Below are 15,202 nucleotides of genomic sequence, written 5' to 3' on the forward strand. Positions count from 1 at the left end.
ACAGAGTGGAGTGAAGCCTTCACATTGTCAGCATCAAGTAAGTCATGTTTGTTGTGTGATCTCCATTTGACAAATGTCATACTGGTCAGCACAGGATGAATTCAATGGTCTACAAAGCATGTTACATTGTTAGTCAGACAAAGAGCTGCAGCTGATAGTAGCCTCATTGTAGACAGTTTGTCACCACTTTGTGTCATCAACTTTCAGCTGGTATAGAGACGCCAATGCTGACCTGCTGCTCCATCACCTGAGGACAATACTGACATAATAATAATAATAATAATTTCAAAGAAATAGCAGCAAATCTACAATTTCTATAAGAAAGAATAAGTCACTCTGGCCTGTCATGTCATAAAGCACTGCCATTTGTTACAATATAACACACACATGACCTGGTTTAATACAAAAAGCAATGATGACCAATCAGATTCGGAGCTTTAGTGAAAGTATTCAGTGTTGGAGGCGAGTTGGGTGCTGAGAGAGGTCGGACCCGAATGCAGACACTGAAAACCGACTTGAACTGAGAGTGAACCTTTATTACGGCAGAGCAGAATACAAACAAAAGCAAAAGGTGAAAGAGACTAAACAAGCAAAAGCTAAACTGGGAAAACATTAAAAAACAAAAATAAGAAATTAAAGATCTGAGACGTGGGAATTGGAACATCAAAACCTGAGACATGAGAAATGCAGTTTGTGATAAACAGGAGAAACGCAGCCGAATCGACAGGGAACAAAGGGAAACACACACAGTACATACAGTGGGTAACGAGGGAATACATAACAGGGAGGCACAGCTGAACCTAATCTGATGAGAGAAGACAGGGAGGAAAAATACAGAATAGACTGACGCAGCACATGGGACTGTCGAAGCAAAACAGGAATGCATGAACATAGAAACCAGGAGCACTAGACGTAACACAAGGAACACAAGAGAGGCACAGTGACAAAACGAAAGGGCTAGAAAAATAACTGAAGTACCAAAGAATAACAAAGGGAACTAGAAATACAAAAGGCTAAACCATGAAAAACCACTAAATAACGGAGTCACCAGACCATGACAAATTACTTTTTATATACAGCAAAGTAAATGTAAAAGTTTACTGTGTTGATCAAAATGAGTTTACTGTTTATTTTATTCAAGATTTGTTCATGTTTCTCATTTCCATCTAGTTGATTAAATGATTTAGATTCAGTCATTTATTTGTTTGTTCTTTTTCTAAACTGAACTGCAGATAAACCAAAGGCCAAACTGAGAGCTGATAACACAGCTGTTCCAGTAGGGGGCAGTGTGACCCTGACCTGCTCTGTGAACCCATCATCATCTGGGATGGAAATACTACTGGTACAGAGATGAGAAATCTCTGAAGCCCTGAACACACAAGATGCAGTTTTCCACTCAAATGGACAAATCAGTGTCTCACAGGAAGGACTCTACAGGTGCAGAGGAGGAAGAGGAAACCCAGTTTACTACACAGAGGACAGCCAAGAAGTTCACATTAACACAACTGCTGGTTTGTATTCAGCAACAATGTTGAATAGATTGTTGATTGCGGATTACTATGAAGATAAACAGCATTATATCTCATGGTAACCTCTTTGGCATTGTAATAATGATCTTATTGGAAATGGTTGAACATGAATAGTCATGTAAAATGTGGAGTCTAGAGAATCAGTGTCAGGAATGTAAGGAGGGGAGACTAGGTGGGATTATGAATGTAAAACAATCATTTTCAGCAAATCTCCAAATCAACATAAATTCACAATTAGTTCTGTAACAACTCTACAAGTAAGACTGCAAGTAGTGTAGAACAGGAGTCACAACAGAAACCACAGAGCAGAGTCATGCTGACAGTTTCTGACAGGAAACAGAAAATCTCAATGTAAACATCAGTTTTTGTTTCTTTATATTAAGATTTGACACATTTGACATGTTTATATAGTAAAAGTTTGTAAAGCAGATTTAACGAAGTCAACATTTTGTGTTCATTGTTGGGAGTCAAGTCATTTAAACACAGCAGGAGTTGATTCAAAGTGATTTCTAGTCGAGGGAAATAGATGAACTGGATTTTTTTCAAGATCATTTTTATAAAATGATGTTATGAAATTTAAAATATAATTAAGCTTATTGTTTGTTGTCACAGTAACTGTGTCAGGAGCTGACAGCTCTTCATCTCCTGTGTGGTTGATGGTTGGACTGGTTTGTGGAGTCTCTCTCATTATATTCTCCTGCTCTTGTTGTATCGCTGGCAGAAGAACCAACAGTGAGACCTTTCCCTTTACTTGCAACAAACTCTTTATCATTCAAAGACATAAATGTGTCATTTGGTGCATTTAAAAGCAAAATGTATTATTTCACATTTTTAATGAAGGTGCTGTTAATGAGCAGACGCTCAATCAAGATCATCAGCAGCACGTGTACTCGTCTCTTCTTCATGGTTAGTTTTTCATCTAGTTATAATGTTTTGATGCTATTTGAAACAAGACTGTATTTACTAAATTTCCTACAGCTTTTAATATAAATGTTATTTTCAATAATAGTTGGGTTTAAATTAGTATCACAGACATGAGGTGACTGATTTTCTCTGACCTGTAGGAAATCGTTGTGGCTCTGAGATAATCAGAAGATCTGAAAACACTGGAAGTGGTAAAGTATAGACATTAATACAGAGCTTATGGAAGGTGGATGATTATATAATAACTGTGTTTAACAGTAATGAGCTGGTCTAGTATGAGGCAACAGGGAGGAAAAACTGCATTTTCTTCCTGTATCCAAAGTTCGACTAACAGATGGGCTCTCCTTTCCAGCACACTTTATTGTTATTACGATTTGTCCCCCTTGTCCCCAGACTCTCCTTGCCATACGGAGGATGTGTTAGTGTCATTAAGGAGGTCCTTGAGGTATTCCTTTCACTGCCCGACAATATCCTCAGGCAAAGTTCGCAGCACTCCGCCCTCACTACCCACTGAGGGTTCACAGTGGGTCGTGAGGATTCCCCCTCTGAGTCACCTGACTGTTTGCCAGAATCTCTTCGAGACAATCTGAAAGTCTTTTTCCACGGCTTCTCCAAACTCCTCCCAAACCCAAGTATTTGCTTTAACCACTGGCTGAGCCGCATTCCATTTTGCACAGTGGTAATTATCGGCTGCTTTGGCAGTCCCACAAGCTAACCAAGCCCACTAGGATTCCTTCTTCAGGTGAACATACGGCCGCAGATCTATTACCTATTATTGTCTCTAATGATACAATAATAGAATCGATCATCTACCTACTAGAGATGGACCGATCCGATATCACGTATCGGTATCGGTCCGATACTGACCTAAATTACTGGATCGGATATCGGAGAAAAATAAAAAATGTAATCCGATCCATTAAATATCACGAAAGCACCTCACAAAACTTGCAACACGGTAACTCACCTCAGAACGTTAGCACGTCGGAGCAGTATGCATCACGTGATAGAGCGGCTGTGGCATGCGGGACCTGTCGCTAGCAACCCGGCATTTCATCTCCGACAAAGTTATCCCGAGAGAAGTAAAGCAAGTGTGTAGTCCATTCTGAATGTTTGTAAAGCATTCCTGCGTTAAGCTTAACAAGCGACTGCCTCTTCTCGCTGCTACTTCAATCATGAAACTGCTTAATGATCAGCTGATCGGCTTTTCTGTCGGGACTCCGTCTCTCTTCTTTGTTTTTGGCCCACTTTGCACCAGAAAGAGGAAACCAGCGGCTGAACAACCGCAGCACGTTTAAGCTTGATCAGCTGTTGTTAGAATGTATTTAATATTACTTTCTACTCCAGGATCTTTTTCTACGTAGCTGACGGCTGGTAACTGTGCAGGGGCGGATCTAGCAAAGTTTAGCCAGGGGGGCCGATAGGGCATGAACAGGGAAAAGGGGGCACAAAGACATACTTTTCTTTCTTATTCTCATTTAAAATGTCTAGCTTTTAATAAATAATTATCCAAATCTTACACCCAAAGTTTTAATTTGATGTAAAATGAATAGAAGTCAATTACTGTATATAGTGACTATTAAGTCTAATATACCCTAGTAAGCTATAGTACTTTTTCCTTTGGGAAGGTACCATCTGTGCAGTCTGCAATTTTGTTGAAGAGAGATGTTGAATCTATTTAATATTTCTTGAAAAATAATTGATTTCTGTGCATTTTTTTTCACACTGCATCAAATTAAGGTTGATTACGTCGATTAAGCATCATGAGGTGGAGGGTGGTTCCCTATTTTTTATTTATTTATTTTTGTTGTTGCTGGGAGTTGGAACCCTATTAGTTAGGTTGCTTAATATTTACGCTAAGTACTCTTTAAAATACCAGAATAGGGAGGATGGTGTAGGTTTAAGTTTATTAGATTGATCAGTATTGCTGAACTATGAAATATTTTTTTTTGCATACAGGTATAACAGAATAGCTTTAGTGTAGTTGTTGTTTTAAACTTGAGTATGAACTTATACAAAATGCAGCAAGATATTTAAAAAACAGTTTTGTTGATTAAAAAACACTATATCGGATTCATATCGGTATCGGCAGATATCCAAATTTATGATATCGGTATCGGTATCGGACATAAAAAAGTGGTATCGTGCCATCTCTACTACCTACAGCCTCTGGTGTCCTTGTGCCACATGTATTAATGGACACACTCATGTTTAAACATGGGGTTTGTTATATACAAACTGTGGTTTGCATAGAAGTCCAGTAACAAAACACAGTGGAGGTTCAGATCTGGCAGGATATTCCTCTCGAGCATGCTGTCCAGGTCTCACTGTCATTGCTTACACGAGTGTAGAAGTCTCCCAGTAGCACAACGGAGTCCTCAAGTGGAGCACCCCCTAGAGCCTCTCGCCCCCACCCTCACCCAACAATAGCCCCTGGGATGCCTAGGACACACAAACTCCTCCACTATGATAAGGATTCACAGAAGGGAGCATTAACGTCAGTAAGATTATAATTTCAGGTCCAGCAGAAGATGTTTACGCCAATGTCGCATCTGTGATTCAGCTCAAGGTCATTAACAAGACAAGTGAGTGCACAAAATCTGAGATTTAAAATGCAAAATAATAATAATAATAAATGCATTTGTGACCAAAACAGAGGGTGTTTGTTTTGAAATGCTTTCATTTGATCACCTCAGCAGGGCAACGTGGTGACCCAGAGGAGAGCTCTGACTACAATAATGTCAATCTGTCAGGGTGCTTGGTGTTTGACCCAGCATTCTGAGATTATTTGGCTTTTGTGAGTCTCTGTGATAGTGTGAAGATGGTTTAAGTTTAAGTTTATACAGTTTAGCCTTGAGTTTAGTGCTTTCTGTGTTTCTGAGTTTTCTTGTATTTCCAGTTAATGCTTTATTTTCTGTTTGGTTCCTCTTGTGTCTTTGTCTCATCCCTGTGTCTATTGTGTGAGTCTCTCATGTGACCCATGTTTACGCTCCCTTGGTCTCTGTGTATCTTAGTAGTGTTTTGTCTTCCTTACCTTTTACCCCGTTTTTCTCCTTGTGTTTCAGCTTTTGTGTCCCTGCTTGTTTATCCCTGTTTCTGCATGAAGCTCTTGTGTTAATGTACTTCCTGTTTTATTTTTACAGTCTTTGGTCTCATGTGCAGTGTGTTTGGTTTTGCGTCCCTGTCTCATTACATTTAACTCATCCGAGCTGTTTTCTGATGTGTTTCCACTTTCCTGATCACCCTCTTGTGCAGTGTTGGGAAGGTTACTTTTCAAATGTATTCCACTGCAGATTACAGAATACATGCCCCAAAATGTATTTTGTAACGTATTCCGTTACGTTACTCAATGAGAGTAACATATTCTGAATACTTTGGATTACTTAATATATTATCATGCTTTTTACAACTACGCCAATGTACTTTTAATTTGTGATGTATTACTATTACTTAAGGTTACTCGCCATACCAATACCAACTAGATTATTACATTTTAATAAATAAAATGAGTAACAGTAGGGTGGACATTAGGTAAGGCTGCACTTTTTGCAGTGATCTCATATATAAAACTATTCCGTGCGTATATAACACAGGTCCGCGGCTCCGAACCGTAGTAAAGAGACCTCTGGCTAATACGTTGGGTTCCGTGTCGGGCTCGTCACCGAAAACTGGCTTTACTTTGTTTTCTGGGTCAAGTTTGCTAGCGAGAGACAGAGAGAGGCGTTGAAAGACTGCTCCAACAGAACTTATTGTTTCGGAGGAAAACACGAACACAGTGTACAGTCGAGTCTTAACAGCTTACTTACAACTGGGCTCGCCAGGCACTCTTTTTGTCTGCAGTGGTTATTATTATATTTACATGCTTCCAGCTCCTGTTTCTGTTCGGTGACAACTCTACTTTTCAACTCTCCTTTTTCTGCCTCCTCGCGCTCACAGACACATAACAGGTGTGGCAGTTTATGCTCCCTGCAGCACGGACTACACTGCCCATGAGGCTACTTTCTTTAGGGCTATGCCTGTAACACTCTTCCTATTGCCTTTATATTACAAAATTTTTGAATAGTAATTTTTAAAAATATTTCTTCACGTCATTATGCGACCGCAAGTAGGGGTGACATGGGCTGTGAGATTGAGACACAGACATTAGAGCTTCTTAATGTGTGTTTTATTTGGGTTTCACTGACGTGGAATTACCAAAAATAGAGAGGGCATAGCCTAACATATGAAACAGGAAAAGAGCGTCGTGTAATCCATTCATTTCAACGAAGTAACTGTATTCTGAATACCATGTTTTTAAACGGTAACTGTAACAGAATACAGTTACTCATATTTTGTATATTAAATATGTAACAGTGGTACATATATTCTGTTACTCCCCAACACTGCTCTTGTGCGTATATTGTGTCCGTTGTCAGTGCATCTGCTTATTTATGCTAATCCCTCTCTATCCCTATCTCCATTTTCTCTGTCCTTTCTAGTTTTATCAAGGTATTCCCAATGTTCCAGGTTTTCTTATTCTGATGTTTACATTTTAGCTTTCTTAGTTCTCTTTTTCTCTCAGTCGGTTCTTTGTCTATATTTTGTTTAACCTGATTTGGTTCAAGTTTGTTATGAGTCGCATTAAATTGTTCTTTTTTTTTTTCTCTTAAAATTGTAATTTTTGCCTCTTGTTGTCTGTGTTTGGGTCTTCAGAAAAAGCCACAGAGGCTGCAGCCGATGATTGTGTCAAAATCCAAATTCAGCCACAGCTTAGAAATGTTAACAGCAGCTCTTTAGCTGTTTTTCTTTATTTTAATCTTTTTTCTATTAAATGTCCCAAAAGTGAAAGCGAAAAGGAGAAGATTTAGAATTCAAAGAAATTATCCTGATAGCCTCAGGTTATATTTCCTTCAGAAAGAATCACTCTGTGGTTTTTTGCTTGTTTCTCTCCTATTAGATAATAATTTTAATTGACCTTAATGTTCTGTAGATCTGTCTTTATCTTGTTAACTATTTCTTTGACTTTTGATATATTGCACATTTCTTTCTGTGAAGCACTTTGTAACTTTGTTAATAAAAGTGTGATATAAATAAAGTGTGTTGTTGTGTGTCAGACTGAGAGTACATGTTACAGCTGTTCAGTGTTGTGCATGAATTCACTGAAATAGAACATTAATTGAAAGGCACTCGGTGTCATTTAAAACAGCTTACAACCCTTTAAAATGAACTAAAGCGATCAACATATTGTTTTTCTAGTTTTCTCAGGGAGGTCCGTATGAAGGACCACAAGAGCCACACGTATCGAAATAATTCTGTGCTTAAATAATGAATTGTAGAATAAATTCTGCATTTGAAAATTCATTTTGAATTCCAATTTAAAAACTGATTAAATTGAAACAGATTTCTGGCTGATCTTAATGAGTGGTCGCTGCTCTCTCTCTCCCTCTGGAATGGCTGCACGGAGGTAACACCCATGATAAGCGCTGAGGTGTGTGTGTCCTTGTCAAAAAGGACATTTGCATAATGACTGAAACCAGCCCACTGAATGATGAGGATGCACACATCCGGGACAGGGAGCAACGCCGGTTTGAGCGTGCAGTGAATGAGGCCATTTCTGAATCGAGGAGGGGGCCTAAGGGTACATCTGTCACCATCTTACAATGCTGTGATTGCAGCCATTCCCCAACTCTCTGAGAATAGTACTCATGGCCATTGCCAGTGGTTGTTGATCAATGGTCATGAGAATTTGCATAATCATGATGAAAGAACTGACCTCCCAGCCTGTTGTTTATTCAGTGGTCTGGTTTCAGTCATTATGCCAATGTACTGTTTATAAGGTTGGGGAAACCTGCAGTCAGCTGAGACTGAAGGAGTCACTTGGATGAGTGACGAAACGTTTCCCCCGCTGAAAATGCTACATCTGGATGAACATAATCAACTTTTGGAGATTTACTGACCTGGATGATTGAGAATGCAACAAGACATGCCACTATTTATGCTTTTTTAACACCTTCATCATGAAATATATACACATATTGTCATGATCAGGCTGTGTGCAGGCAGGATGAGGACCCAAACGCAAACTCACGGGAAAACAGGACTGAACTCAAAATACAGCTTTATTGCTGACAAAAGATAACGGCGATACAAAATAATATGAAACTGAACTGGGAAGTACTAAGGAACTGACTTACGAGGAAACACACGGAGGGGCACACAGTCATGAGGGAGAACGCGACACCGAACTGAGGGAGACGCAGACATAAATACACAGAGGGTTAACGAGGGAAGTGGGAACACAGGTGGCACTGATAATCATAACAAGACACGGCAGGAGTAAATGCAACACTGACGGGAGACTGTCAAAGTAAAACAGGAAGTACACAGAGGTTCAGACAGGAGGAGAGAGAGCACGGGGAGAACACAGACATAACGGGCTGGGGAAAAACATGGAATAAAACACAAGGAGAGACGAGGGCTCACAGATACACAGAGGGGCACACAGAGGGTAAGAGTCACAAGGGGAAAACACATAAGGAACAATGTAACAGAGCAACCTAGGAAGCATGGCCTAAATAAGGAACAATACACAAATACATGAAAACTAAGAATACTGGGCCACCATGGCCCAGGACTATGACACATATGGCGTTGCCTGAACAATGTTTAAGTGGATGGATGTGAATAAGCCTCAGAGCATGACCGCATCAACCAGAAAGAGTCAGTAAACAGGAAATGAACCAATACAGGTAACCCAGCAGGAAGTGAGGTTATAAGCAAGTTTGCCTTCAAAATAAAATCTTCTCATTTAACATTTCTAACCGTTTTACTGTTCTTTATAACTTAAATGAATTATTTTGTATGTGTATATATATATATATATATATATATATATATATATATATATATATATATATACACATACATATATACACGCACACACACACACACATGTATGTGTGTGTGTGCAGCTTCATCATCATCATCGCCTGCGGCAGCAGCTTCATCATCATCGCCTGCTGCATCAGCTCCAGCCCCGCCTGGCCCGGCCTCTGCTTCAACTCCAGCCCGCCTGGTTCAGCTTCAGCAGCAGCTTCTGCCTCATCCTTCTTCTCATCCTTGCCTGGTTCTGCTGCTGGCACGCCGCCATCCGGTCCACGTCTAGCACCTCGTCATCACCGGCCATTTTCTAGGCCGCTGGCTGGTCGTCCTCGCCGTCGTGGACGGCCTCCTGAAATGTCTGCGCGCCGCCGCGGCCTTCTTCGTGGCCGGCCTCCTGGACTGTCCCAATCTGGCCTTCTGTGCTATCAGCCCCCAGGCTGGCCACCTGAACTATGTTTCGGTCTCTGCTCCCCTGTGTGTTTTGTGAACATTTTGTTTGGGCCTTCATGTTTGTCCTGGTCCGGTCCCTCCGTCCTGGACCCCTTACTGCCCACCCGGTTCTGGTGGTGTTTTTTCTGTGGCTGTCGGGAGCCAGCCCTTGAGGGGGGGGGGGGGTACTGTCATGATCCTGAGTCCGTGACTCAGTGATTTTGTGTTTGGTGTTTTTATTGTTATTATCTTCATTATTATTTGGGATGGTTTGTGTTTTAGATACTGGGTTTCTGGGTTTGTGCTCCCTCTGTTAGTCTCTGGTGTTAGTGTTCCCCTGTCTCGTCAGGTTAATCAGGTCCAGCTGTGTCTCCCACCTGTGTGTGATTTCCCAGTGTCCCTCTTTGTATTTATAGGCTGTATCCCAATTCAGGATCTACAGCCTTAAAGTACGCAGCCTCAACGATCCTCAAGGGCCGCGTACTTATAGACCGCTAAGGCCGGAAGTGCGAGGCTTGTGAAATGGGACGCTCTAGCCTCCGTTGCGCTGCCCAGGTTGCCTAGCAACCATGATACTAACAGCTGGAAACATTTCATACAGCTTTGTTTGACAGAAATGAAGGAGAAAATCTTTTGTTCATTTGTTTGTTTGTTTCTACATGAGCTTTGATCATTCTCTGTAAGATTAAAGTCAGCTATTGAACGGCGTATATTTTAAAGTAAAGGCTTTAAAACCAAGTTAGTACAAACGTCACTAATGTCACATAACTTTGCCGACATGTGGCCAACAGTAATGTTTTAATGTTCTTCGTTATTAAACATTTGCACATAAATAAGTGATATAATATTCAGTACTTACTTAAAGTTTACTCTTCGGGCACCCCTCATCCGCTGTTTTTTTTCGGCAAAATTATCCACACCCACCACCGCGCTATGCATTCTGGGATATGTTGGGCCACGAAGTCTACACTGCCACAGCCTTAAAATTCAGGGAAATGAAGGACGCATTTGAGGGCCGCATTTTGAGCAGCCTTCGAATTGCGACAGCCTTCGTCGCGTCGCTGTGACGTAATCGGCCTTAAAATGCGGCCTTTAAGGCTGCAGACCCTGAATTGGGATACAGCCATAGTGTGTGTTTGCCTCTGTTCCTCGTCGCGTCGTCTGTGTTCATCCTCTGTGTTACCCTGCGTACACTGCATTACTCTGTGAATCCCCTGCGTGTTCTCCCTGCTGTCCTCCCTTCATGTTCAGGTTTGCTACTCTTTGGTTTAGTTTCTCCCAGTTTAGTTCATCCTTAGTTCTGTTTTGCCATCCCCACTTTGTGTTCAGTATTCTTAATAAACCATCCTCAGATCTTAAGTCCTGCAATTGAGTCCTCCTTCCACACTTCACACGGCTGCTGCCCCAGTCGTGACAAAACACAAAAAATGATTTCATTTTATATGCTGTGATATGCAGAAAATAAGTTTAAATGTTAAACAAATTTCTTCAAGTCAAAGACTGTTGCACATAATTTATTTTTTGCTTGATGCAATGTGCATAAAGTTAAAAGATTAAAACTAATAAAACAAGTTTTAAAAAGAGACTTTTCCATTCGATTACATTTTATATGGTGGATTATGCAGAAAAATAGAATTGGGCTGAAGTGTCTCTTATTGTATTACCTGTTCAGGTTGTGCATCATGTATTTAAAAGTAACTGAGTAATTAAGTAACTAATTAATTTTGAGTAGTAATCAGTAAAGTAACTGGATTACTTTTTTGGAGAAGTAATCAGTAATTAGTTACTAATTACTTTTATCAAGTAACTTGATGAACACTGGTCCTGAACCCCAAGGATCCCCATAAAGGTCCGGTCCCACCCAACTACAGCCAATAACCTGCGTCAGTACCAAACGGATTCTCCTGTGAGGCATCATAGCAGCTAACATGAACAGAGATATGGCTCAATACATAACTAGTGGTCAGAAAGGAATTAGCAGGAACACCAGAGGGGAAAAACACCAGCCACTGGTCGACACAGGAGTTGCTCGAGACTGTAAAATCAGCTGACTAAACTGTGCACCGCCTGGATTGACTACAAGAAAACCTATGTCTCGATGCTCAACACATGATCTAGAACTGTACAAGATCAAAAGGACCCTAAGAACATTCATCAGGAATTCAGTGGGTATACGTGTTGAACAATACTCCATGATCATCTTAGGGGTTGTACAAATGTTTCTCAATTTAAAATCTGCTATAAAAATAAAATGATAAACCAATATGAAGGTTCAAGGTTCTTTATTTGTCACACGCATAGTTATACAAGTATAACACACAGTGAAATGTAGCCTGACACGCTCCTCGACATGTGCAAAAATGGGGGGGGGGAGTAGAGGAAGAACATTATATATATATATATATATAGTATATACATTGGGTGAATGTGCAGTAGTAGCAGCAAGCAGGTGAATTCTGTACATTAATATGAATAGATATCTGACTATTTTACAGGATAGACAATATAAACATATTTAAAATTAAAGGAATTTGAAATGTACATTGTGCCTTGGTTTAGTGTCTGGAAGAGAGTCCTGTCTCAGTCAATTATAGATGATGTGAGAGGGCGGGTGTGTGTGTTTAGGGCACGGATGGCTTGGGGATAGAAGCTCCTCTTGAGTCTCTCTGTCCTTGCCCGGATGATGCGGAACCTTCTACCAGATTGCAGAAGTTGGAACAGTTTGTTGCCAGGATGGGACGGGTCCTTCAGTATCTGCGCTGCTCTAGTCCGGCATCTCCTGGTGTAGGTGTCCTGAAGCGGGGGGAGAGCAATCCTGCAGCAGAGTTCTGCTGTACGGATCACTCTCTGGAGAGCTTTTTGGTCCTTCACACAGCTGTTCCCAAACCACGATGTCATGTTCTGTGTGAGGATGCTCTCCACAGCGCCTGTATAGAAAATCCTGAGGATCTTTGGAGACACCCTGAACTTCCTCAGTTGTCGTAGGTGATACAGGCGCTGCCTAGCCTTTTTGGTCTGGACCTGAATGTGGGCAGCCCATGTCAGGTCTGAGGAGATGTGGACACCAAGATACTTGAAGGGATGCACCCTCTCCACTGGAGCTCCATTGATGATAATGGGCTTGTAGTCTCTGTGCTGACCCCTTCTGAAGTCCACCACCAGCTCCTTGGTCTTGCCGACGTTCAGCTGGAGGTGGTTGTCCTGGCACCACGATGCCAGATTCTTCACTTCATCCATGTAGGCCGCCTCATCGTTGTTGGAGATGGCACCCAACACCACTGTGTCGTCAGCAAACTTCACAATGGTGTTGGAGCCATGGGTGGCCACACAGTCTGAAGTGTAGAGGGAGTAGAGCAGTGGCGAGAGGACACATCCCTGAGGTGCTCCTGTGTTGATGGTGATGCTGTTGGAGAAGCACCTGCCCACCCTCATCACCTGAGTTCTGCCAGTGAGGAAGTCCAACACCCATGCACACAGACGGCTGTTAAGTCCCAGATCCCTCAGCTTTGTGAACAGTCTGCAGGGCACTATTGTGTTAAACGCTGAACTGTAATCAACAAACAGCATTCGCACATAGTTACCCTGTTTCTTGTCCACGTGGCTGAGGGTGGTGTGCAGGACGAAGAAGAAGCTGATAATAACAGAATGAAATTGTAGAAAGAATTATCCTTTTAGTTTGATATTTAGTGATACTGCTCATTGTTGAGTATATTGTTCTGTTTGTTTTGTTTTGCTGTGTGCAGAATAGTGTCAGAGTGTATTTTGGTTGTAAGTGCCTACTTGTACTATCACAGATAGGGGGCAGGTGTCAATAAGAATTTATTCTTCTTCCTGCTCCTTTTCATGCATGGAAACAGTGTTACTTTAATTGAAAGGAAGGTTGTGTATTGGAAATGAATTACTGCTGTACCATGTGTGAAACAAAATAAAAAATGAAATGAAATGTGTTGGACAATACCAGAGGCCAACTTCAAGCCAATTGCACTAGTTGCCATCAAGGGCAGGATCTACCAAAGAGAAGCCCTGTCCCCACTGCTGTTCTGCATAGGCCTGAACCCCCTCTTTGAGATCATTGACAAGACGGATACCAACTACAGAATGGAGCAATTTTAAGCTACCCTCTCTTCATGGATGACATCCAGGTGTATGCCAGGATCTACAGCAGCTAGATCAGAATGTCATTTGGACTGGAGAAGTGTAGTCAGTAGGTCATATAGAGAAGGAATGTAGTCAGAACTAAGAGGATTGCAGAAGGCAACATTGTAGACATCAAGGACAGCTGCAAGTACCTATACATCAGTGGGAATCACGCTAGGAAATAATAATAATAATAATAATAGAGAATAAGGCAAGTCCTGTGGAGTCAGCTGAATGGAAAGAACAAGATCCAGGAAATCAACACCTATGCCCTGCTGGTGATCAGAAAGCCTGTTGAAATAATAAGCTACCCAAAGGAGAACACAGAAACCACTGACATCAAGACAAGGAAGCTCCTGACCATGCATGGAAAGTTTCACCCCAAGTCCAACACCCTGAAACTATAAGCTAAGTGAAAAAAAGGAGGCAGAGGACTGCCAGAACCACTGATGAGGCAACAAACATCCATGAGTACATCAGGAAGATGGCTACAATGGATCACATGCTTAGTGAATACCTCAGGCAGCAGAAACCCAAGAAAGGAGTAAGACGAGGAACCATCATGGAACGATAGGTCCCAGGGTATGCACGATAGGTATGTACCACTGGCAGATAGAGGAAGTGGCTGACATTCAGAAATCCTACCATTGGCTGGACAAAGTTGGACTGAAAGACTGAACAGGGGCACCAATCATGGCAGCACAGGAACAAGCTCTGAGCACAAGATCCATAGAAGCTGGGGTCAAAACGGGAGACACCCTCTAGTGTTATGAAGTGTCACCCCCAGAAGTCCTATTGTATGTCCTATTTGTCTCAGTAGAAGTTCCATTCATTAATAAAGTATTTTGAAATTAATTGAATTATCAAATTCTTAATGGATTGTGGAGAGTTTGTGTGTGTGTGACTCGTGTCCCTTTGCAGCCTTCTTTCTGCCTTTTCTACTTTGCAGCACTATATTTGCAGCGCTGCAATCATGTGTGAAGTACATAGTGTATGGTCAAAATCAACAACCGCAACTGCTCACATGAAGAACTTTGGAGCTGTTGAGCACCAGAGCAGACTGTATTGACCTCTGTTTGTGTCATTAGATAAATCTCTCAATATAAACTGCAAATACAGAATACTGTAGACTTTTTCACTAGTGCAAAACTTTTAAAACAATGAAACAAAAATATATTAAATTCAGATCTACAAAAAACCACAGTGATGAGAAGCAATATCAAGCAGTATTAAAAGATCAAACTGGAAACATCTTTGTTCCTCTGAGCAGGCTCCAATGCCTTCATGTGTGTAAAAGTGCAGATTAAGATCTATTCTGCCTC

This window comes from Simochromis diagramma, unplaced genomic scaffold, assembly GCF_900408965.1.
Source record: "Simochromis diagramma unplaced genomic scaffold, fSimDia1.1 OVJJ01000458.1, whole genome shotgun sequence".
In the NCBI taxonomy this organism is placed as follows: Eukaryota; Metazoa; Chordata; class Actinopteri; order Cichliformes; family Cichlidae; genus Simochromis; species Simochromis diagramma.